The sequence below is a fragment of the Ctenopharyngodon idella genome, chromosome 19 (assembly GCF_019924925.1).
Source record: "Ctenopharyngodon idella isolate HZGC_01 chromosome 19, HZGC01, whole genome shotgun sequence".
In the NCBI taxonomy this organism is placed as follows: Eukaryota; Metazoa; Chordata; class Actinopteri; order Cypriniformes; family Xenocyprididae; genus Ctenopharyngodon; species Ctenopharyngodon idella.
In genome coordinates, this window is record NC_067238.1 from 19,770,308 (window position 1) to 19,780,000 (window position 9,693).

At 36.1% G+C, this 9,693-nt stretch overlaps 1 long non-coding RNA gene across 2 annotated transcripts in view; it reads right to left on the minus strand.

The window, feature by feature from the left end:
• Positions 1 to 1,275: 1,275 nt before the first annotated feature.
• The window catches only part of LOC127500921 (uncharacterized), a 10,722-nt gene continuing 2,304 nt past the window's right edge, over positions 1,276 to 9,693 (minus strand). Inside the window, exons 3-7 of one of the 2 annotated variants that reach the window (XR_007926463.1) lie at positions 9,440 to 9,568; positions 9,306 to 9,330; positions 8,748 to 8,786; positions 6,103 to 6,196; positions 1,276 to 6,022 (exon numbers count right to left, since the gene is read on the minus strand). This is a non-coding gene — a long non-coding RNA (uncharacterized LOC127500921). Of the gene's footprint in view, positions 6,023 to 6,102; positions 6,200 to 8,747; positions 8,787 to 9,305; positions 9,331 to 9,439; positions 9,569 to 9,693 lie in introns of both variants that reach the window. The other variant, XR_007926462.1, reaches the window with a different exon arrangement.

A 9,693-nucleotide genomic window follows, 5' to 3' on the forward strand; every position in this document is an offset into this window, starting at 1 on the left:
GATATCCATACTGAAAATTTAACATTCTTAATAATCTGCACAATGGGGTCAGAAAAATAATCTTATTTCAATCCAAAAACTAGATTATTGGCATTACCCCATTGGCAGATTATTTTGCTTGTTTTAAACAAAAACTCACTTAATTTTGACTTATCTTTTCTGAAAACAAGGCAACCATTTTTACTTGTCTAGAAAATGCTTCTTGATTTAATAATTTTTAGATATTTGTACTGGAAACAAGACAAAAACTTGTTTGAAAAGCATGTTTGCAGAGGTAGAGAGTCATCATGCTGCTGCAAGAACAGTGTTGAAATGATTAAACATGCATTAATTATCTGTCATTGTTTTCCTGTTTGCACTGTTTCCCATCACTAGTTTGTTGTGGTTTTTGGTTTGTCATCACTGTCACTGCATTCTCTCTTCATCATCGTATTTGTGTTTGATCATCTCATTATTGAAGAGCTCATTTATTGTTGAATTAGTCAGACAGCATTTCATCATTTTCAGTTTATGGTCTCATACTATGAATCCTGTAACGGCCTAACCACTGCAGTCAACAGCTGAAGTATCAGGCTGTTAAATAAAGTCTGCAGACAAACGTTGTAACTTGTATGCGATTATGTCAGTGTTTGAATAAGTGTTACTGTGGACAGAGGAATAAACCAGCAGGTTGTGTGACACTGCAGTGATACAGAGCATGTCACAGTTGTGCACAGCTGCGTTTAGACATGAGAGTGGTTCTAAAGCAGGGATTTGTTCAAATGTGAAGGTCATTATTGGTCATGTGAATGTAACTGTAAATCACAAGTATAGACAAACATGTACACACACTCTTCCCCTAACCCTAATTTAACCCTAAATTCAAAGGGAAATGATAGGTGAATAGTTTAAAACTAGTTTTTTTTTCTGTAGTTGCAACAGTATTTGTTGTCTCTCTGTGTTTCTTTGGGTGTGATTGGTTAATCTGAATGTCATCCAGGAATCTGGCCAATGACAACATGGGTTGTGGGATGTTGAAAAAACATGAATGTGAACACAAGACATTTTCCAATGGCTAATGGATGTATTGCAAATGCCAAAAGGTAAATGCCTTTTATTATATATACTTTTTCTACTGTTACGTGTAGATATAGTGCAGTGGGCGCTATGACAGTGTTGTGGCGATGATATAAGATTCAGAGAATGGCGGTTTCAATTTTATTCATGAAAACACAAACTATGGAATCTACCGTGACTGTGTCACACTGGCTGTAGTAACGTGCACGATGAAGGAGATAGAGAACAAAACAGTCTTTATTTAATCCACCGAAGAAAACTCACAGGAGAAATAAAGGTAACACTTATTTTAAGGTGACATTGTTACACGTTATTACATGTACTTATTCTGGTAATAACAGTAAATTCTGCATAATTACAGGTATCTGAACCAAACCCTAACCTTATAGTAATTACATGCAGTTTGTATTAATTAGTATTACTCAGTACTTATTCAAGTACAATGTAACTATGTCACCTAAAATAGAGTGAATGTAATCAGTGAGGGAACAAACTGCCTTACAATGGGGATCTAGGCAAGTTTATTTTTAGGAAAGGCGAGTTTATTTATATAGCACATTTCATACACAATGATAATTCAAAGTGCTTTACAGGAAAAGGAAACAAATACATAAGAGTAAAAATGGAAATGAAAGTAACAATAAAGCAGAGAAAATCCAACAGAGTCAGAGAGTTTCAGTCAGAATATTTATTCTATGTACTTTTTTAATTTGTATAAACACTTTACTTTTATATCATCAACACTTTTAATATCAAATGAAATCGCATCACTATCTCTATCAGCAGTTAAACCTGTGAGTAAAACACTAAACTACAGAATAACAGAGAAAACAAGAACAACAGGAGCCGTATTCACAAAACATCTCAAGGCTTAAAGTAGCTCCTAACTTGCCAATTTAGGAGAAACTCTTATATAAAAATAACGGGTGTCAGTCCTAAATGTAGGACTCCTACAATTTTGCTCTAAGAGTATTACACAAAGCATTTTAGCACTAAAACTCGCCCCTAAACCTGTGAAACATTAGGAGTCGTCAAGAGGACTTCTAAAATACCAAATCACAAACAATCCTAAAATGGTTGTTGCCGGCAATCTGCCTCAGCAATCCACCCAAAGACACTGAACACTATTGAGAAAACAGTGATACAGCCTTGAGTTCTGAACGTTTCCTTCATAAATGCAATAAATATTTTGATTTATAGACTTTAATCTACGATGGCATAACATAAAGCTTCATTTATGTACAGGCAAAATGTATTGAATGATGGAGAATAAAAATTGTCATCATCCATAGCAACGAGGTCAGCCCCGCCCTTACTCTTAGCTTAAGACTTCAGTCTATTCCTTAGTAGAAGTTTGTCTCAGCAAATTTGTGAATAGGTTTTAACAGAAAACTCTCAACTAAGAACTTTTACTGCCATTTAGGAGAACTCTTAGTGGTAAGATCAAATGTTTTGTGAATGCGGCCCCTGATGATTTTACCAGGATAAAAAAAAAAAAAGACAAACAAATTTAAATCCTGATTTACTGTTCATAATTAGGAATGCACCGATACCGATACCAGTATCATTATCGGCCGATACCAAGCTCATGTACTTGTACTTGTACTCGTAAAAATACCCCCGATACCAAAGACCGATACCTCACGTGACGTGACTGACAGAATTTCCCGCGCACAGAGAAACACCGGCGGCAGCAGCAGAGACAATGTCAGCCTCAGGGGTGTGGAAATACTTCAAAATTAATGATGACAACACACACATTACGAACTGCATGCTTTCAATCACAACTCGTTATCGATTAGTGAAGGCGGGATAGGCGGAATCGCACTGAATGACACAGGCCAGAAGCGCGCTCTCTCGATCCCAGTTCTCTCAGACAGCGCGCGATCAGTTCTCCTCGTGCCTGAATGGTCAAATGCACACATAGTTGTCAAAATGTCCATCGTGTGGAGTATCTCACGTAAATACAGTCGGTTATGGCTTAAGTGGACGTAAACATTTGGCTGAAAACAGGATATGTGTCAGTATCCATGGATTCTGTCTTAAAGGGACCGTAGCCTATATTTGTCATTAATGTTAATAAAACAACAAAATATGTTAAATAAATGTATACATGGTAAATAAACCTACTGTATCTGAAAAACAAGTTTATTTAATTTGTATCTCTATAGTATTTGTTGTATTGTTTGTAATTTGTATGTAATTGTATTTTTATATAACAACAATTATATATATTGGTAATTATGCCCTTTGAAGGTTATTGGACACTGTGAAATTTTTGTTCTTTAAGTTTGTGACAAGCACATAAAAATTATTACTTTTTTCATTAGAGTAATAATAAAGAAGCTGTCCTACATTCATTAGTCTCACTGTGTTGTGAGAGAGAGAAATTAATAAATGTATAGGCATCATTATCGGTATCGGCGAGTACTAGGAAAAAAGTATCGGTACTCTTACTCGGTCCTTAAAAAATGGTATCGGTGCATCCCTATTCATAATGTTTGAGTTTTTGCATTCAATCAAATTTAAAATATCAAGAAGCTGTTTCTGTTGAATGAAAAACTACAAATAGTCAGTTATAATATAATATAATAATATAACTCAATACTACAATAATATAACAATATAATATTATAAAATAACACTTTACAATAAGGTCTCAGTTGTTAATATTTGTGAATGCATTAGTTAACATGAACTAACAATGAACAATATACTATTACAGCATTTCAGGTCCAGCACTGAAGGTGTGTAGACACCTGTTATAATCACTGATGTTATTATTATTCTTCCGCTCTGGAAGTCTATGGGAGCCCAGAGAACCGCTGGCGGGAAAGTTGTGAAGTTTGGCACACTGATAGAGGACGGTCTGAACTGTCACCATTGGAGTCTCTAACTCAGTCCCTCTAGCGCCACCAGCTGTCCAAAGTTGCACTCACGTTCATGCTAATAATTTTTGATCCATAAGGGCTAGAAACAAAATTTTTTTCCCTTCCAAAATTCTTCTGCCATTTTGAATTTTCCGAAAAACATACTTCCTAGGCCGTTGCTCTGATTTTCACAAAAATTGAACCAGATCATCTTCAGATCACGTTGACTAAAAGTTTTGGAATTCAAGTTGTTTTGTTAAACCGTTTTCAAAAATACACACAAACTAATTTTACCTTGTGTTTGCGAAAATAGACATAAGGCTGTATCTCTGCAACGCTTTATCGTATTCAGACTAAACTTGGTACGTGTCATCACAAGCATGACCTGAGGCAACATGCTGCGTTTCAGCACAGCGCCACCCACTGGTCCGGAGATACAAAAAAAAAAAAATAAGGCTATTTTTGTTTATAACTCCTGAATGGTTTGTTAGTTTGTAACTTGTTAGATTCAGGGTGACATGCCGAGTCGAATGATATCCAATTTTTCCATGTCAGCCATTTTGCATTTTGTGCTAAAATGCTGTATTTTATGAACGCATTAGCATGTCGTTGTGAAACTTGGTATGGGTCATGGGATCCAATTTGGATCCATAGTTCGTTAACTAAGTGTTAATACCCAAATGTCAAAATTTTGATAGCAAGTAGCAAACAAATCCAATCAAAGTCATCCATGGGTCATTTTTATGATTTCATACATATAATTGTCTATAACTCCGAAACGAAATGAGATATTTTCACCAAATTTGACACACACATGTATGGGCTCACTTTGAGGACACATAAAAAAGTGGTGGGATTGTGTCACTTGGTGGCTCTATAATTGAACAAAATATGAAATTGCCATTAACTACAATTACAGTATTATGATATAAAATGCATCGATGTACCATTACGGAACTCAGTATGTTCCATCAGCACCATACTCTGAAGGTACTCAAAAGGTTTCGAGACAGCGCCTCCTTGTGGTCAAATGTTATAATGAAATTTAAAAAAAATGCTGATAGCTTCTGATTAATTTAATCTATTGTCACACATACCAATGTTGCCATAGTTGGCCAAGCTTGCTGTCCGCCATTTTGATTTTGATTTTAAAAACCTACTTTTTCAAACTCCTCCTAGACCGTTAGTCTGATTTTCATCAAATTTGAGTCAGATCACCTTCAGATCGTGCCGGCAAAAAGTTATGGATTTCCTGTCAATAGACAAAACTGTTTTCGTAAAGCGCAGCAACAAATTTGAGGCCTGATGCCAAAACGACTCTGAAGCTGTATCTCTGCACTGCTTTGCCCTATTGACACCAAACTTTGCATGTTTCGTTGTCACTTTACTCTGACCACACCACATCAGTTTGGTCACAGCAACACCTATTGGTCGACTGTAATAAACCTTTCAATCATATTTCTAATGACTGTATTTATGATTTTTCAGCCATGTTGGCATGGTTTATCATGCTCTTTGTGCTTGGCCCCATAATTGCTGCTTGCAGCTATATTTAATATTTGTTATTGGTTCTTAATACACAACTGTTCGTTGTTTGTTCATGTTAGTTCACAGTGCATTTAACTAACATTAACAGATAAAACTCAATGTAGAAATTAACATTAATAAATGCTGTCGAAGTAGTGTTCATGTTAACTAATGTCAACAGATGGAACCTTGTAAAGTGTTACCATAATATGTTATATTGCATTTAAATATAAATGAGAAATAATAATATTTTATTTTCATTAAAATATATAGTTTCATGTATGATATAATATTGTATGTTGATAATATTTCTTATAATCTAATATTTTCAGAAAGTGAAAGCAATGAAAAGCATCAGATGAATATTTGAGCACAAGCTACTGAACTCTATTAATATCAGTGCTGTTTATCATAACTTTAGCAAAGATACTCCTGAATTACTGAGGCTGGTCAAGCATTGATGCAGATCAACAGCAGACGGTCAGATGATCTGTTTGTGGTTGATCTCTGGTTTTGGTCTCCGCGACGCAGAATCCAGAGTCTTCACCACAAAACACACTCAAACGGCCCTGAAACGAGAGACGAGACTCTTTACATCAGTGAATGTCACTGTATATCAAACACCTTCATTTCTCTCATCTCTTCTTACTAGGTGACAGTGAAGATGATGATGATGATGGACAGGATGATGAAGACGCCGTCATTAGTGTTCTTGTTTACAGCGTTATTAGTGTGCTGCGATTCTGCTGAAAAACACAGAGAAAATAATTACTGACTGTAATCTATAGTTTTATCATTTCATACCTCACAAATGTTTTGATTGTAAAGTGTCTTGCTGCATCTTTCTTCATAATAAAGTTTTTATTTTTTTACAATCACTTTGTTACTATTTTCAGAACTTTGATGTCATTTTTCACTACTCTAGACACAAAACTCACAACCAATGATCAAAATGCACATTTTTCAAAACTCTAACCCTTTTCTTAATTGCTTGGATACAATACACATAAAACTTAGATCCTTTGTTCATTCAACAAAAATCACCTGTTCAATATGACACAACTTAACATCAAAGTACTACTATTTCAAAAGGCAATTCACACATTACATTTCAAATGAGTGTCTATTCATTTCCTTACAATGATCTAACTATCAATTGATACAACTGCTCAAAATGATAAGTAACTGTTGCATTACTCTTAATGCATAGTTGTATGGAAACAGACAAACAATCTTCCATGTTTACTGTAAATCATGAAAGTTTCAAGATAACGAGATTCATTGTCACCAATTAGCGTGGAGCATGAACCAATTAGACTACAATATCCATGGATGTAGCTTAATATTTTATCATAATGCTTCATCAGACACTGTGTCTATGGCCCCAAATACTGGACCACCTTTTCAGACTATTTACAGTATTGACAGCACTGCACTGTATAGATGCAGGCCCTTGTAATTGCTTGTCAAGGTCACTGATTATTGAGGTCAACCGTGACCTCAATAATCAGAACTTTCCGCAATGAGAACCGGTAAGTTATCAGCATGCACTAAACATTATGCTACTCTCAATTGTCAAATGACTGCATACCAATGTGTATCACAGAATAGGTGATGTGACCCAGTGTCTTCTTACTCTAATGTTCCCTGTAGGATTGTGACCAGGCCAAATAGTGGAGGCAGAGGCAAAATTCTAACTGACCAACAAGAGCAGGCTGTGGTCTATTTGGTTCGGGCCAGAAATTATATTCGCCTTACAGAAATTCGCCAGCATATCTTGGACAATGAAGACCTGTTCAACTATGTGGGATCCATAAGTTTGCCGACTATTGCACGCATACTGAGAAGGCACCAGGTATCTATAAAACAACTATACCGTGTGCCTTTCAAAAGAAATGCAGACAGAGTGAAGCAAATGAGGACTGAGTGTGTTCAGGTAAGTTCAGTTTCAAGATGGCTGTTGTAAAAACATTCCCGAAAATTCTACATTGTACAGTAATCTCTAAATCTCTTTCCAAAATGTATTTTTAGAGGGTGATGGAGCTGGATGCTGATGATGACCATCACAAATTCATATATTTGGATGAGGCAGGTTTTAATCTGGCCAAGACAAGGAGGAGAGGTCGGAATTTCATTGGCCACCGGGCAACCATCCAAGTACCTGGACAACGTGGGGCCAACATTACCATGTGTGCGGCTATATCAGAAGATGGTGTGGTGGGACGCAGACCTCATATTGGACCATATAATGCAGCTCTCCTTGTCACCTTTCTTGATGCGCTCGATCAGGTTTGTAGAGCTGAAGCTATGTCATTGTGTGGGACAATGTCCGGTTCCATCATGCTCATGTGGTGCAGTCATGGTTTCAGGCCCATGCACAATTTACCACCCTGTATTTACCCCCATACTCTCCCTTCCTTAACCCGATTGAGGAATTTTTCTCCGCATGGAGATGGAAGGTTCATGATAGGCATCCCTCATGAACAAGTCACTCTTCTCCAGGCCATGGATGACGCCTGCAATGACATCACAGCAGACCAGTGTCAGGCCTGGATTCGCCATGCCCGAAGGCTTTTTCCAAGATGTTTGGCTAATGAAAACATCCATTGTGATGAAGATGAGAACCTGTGGCCAAATCCACAACTGAGTTGATGACAATGTAGAAGTACAGTAATCACTCCTGTTTTGTTTCTTACAGTACAAGTTGAGGAACACTGCATTTGATGTTTTACAGTACTGTCTTTTCTATTTCATAGCTAATTATTTTTGCTTTGATTCAAATAAACCTATGTTGTGATTGTACTGAAGTGTTTTGCATCAATATATTACAAACTTTGTTCAATGATTCCACTGTGTCTGTAGTATTCTCTCTACTACTGCAGTGCTTTTACAGAGATGTATTTACTGTACATGTAGTACCATAATGAAACCTGTATCACCTATTTTGTTCTACAATATTTAATGATTGTACGAACAATGACACAGTGACACTATCGGTTGCTTGTGTGTGGGTGATCTATAGTTATGTTTCAATGGTATTTCACAGTAAATTTGTGTTTTGAACCAATGATTGTGCAAGTGCAAGATTTCTTTAAAGATGTGAATGCACAATGCAATGTTTTGAACATTAGACAGCCTGTGTTACAAGTGAGTTTTGTGTCTAGAGTTTTGAAAAATGACATCAAGGTTCTGAAAATAGTAACAAAGTGATTGTAAAAAAAACTGTAAATGACATGTTTAAGTGTGAATGAAGTGTTCTGATATTATTGTGTCATAATTCGAACACTTTCTCACCTGTAGTCGTGGCGAGTTCATCTGAAGACGGACAGAGATCTGATGGAACAGAAAATACTGATTAATCTGGACAATAATCACATCAGATATTTGATTTTTAATTGTTTAAAGATTTTAATATTCATGTGTAATAACAACAACATCTTATTAATCTAATTAAATACCCATATGATATTTTATGCTAATGATGTACACTATCATTTAAACATTTAAAGTAAATCAATACTTTAATTCATCAATGATGGATTAAATTGATCAAAAGTGACAGTAAAGACATTAATAATGTTATTAAAGATTCTGTTTCAAATAAATTCTGTTCTTGAATCCTGAAGAATAAAATGTATGATGGTTTCCACAGGAATATGAAGCAGCACAACTGTTTTCAACACTGATAATAATCATAAATGTTTCTTGATCATCAAATCATCATATTAGAATGATTTCTGAAGGATCATGTGACACTGAAGACTGCAGTAATGATGCTGAAAATTCAGCTTTGATCACAGGAATAAATGACACTTTACTATATATTCACACAGTAAATAGTTTTGCACTCACCATTACAAGACAGTTTCACAAGGTTCTGCAGAGAGACAGCGGTGAGAAGAAAGAGAAACACTTGACTTATATATTAACACTGAATATTCTTCATCACACATCATTAATGTGACGGACTGTACAGAATTCCTCACCTTCGGTGCAGCACACTCCATCTGGAAATTAATCTCGGTGTGTCTCTCTTTCAGAATGAGAGTCTGTGGTTCTGCATGCTGAACTCTGGTCAGAACCGTCTCTCCAGTCTCGTCCACCACCGTTACACCCTACAGACACACGGTCAGTGCTGAGAACGCTCACTTCATGATCAACGCCTTTATGACAGTTTATTAAACATTACACTCATTCATGTTCATTAAATCACTCCACTGAGGCTGGATTTTCTTCTCAT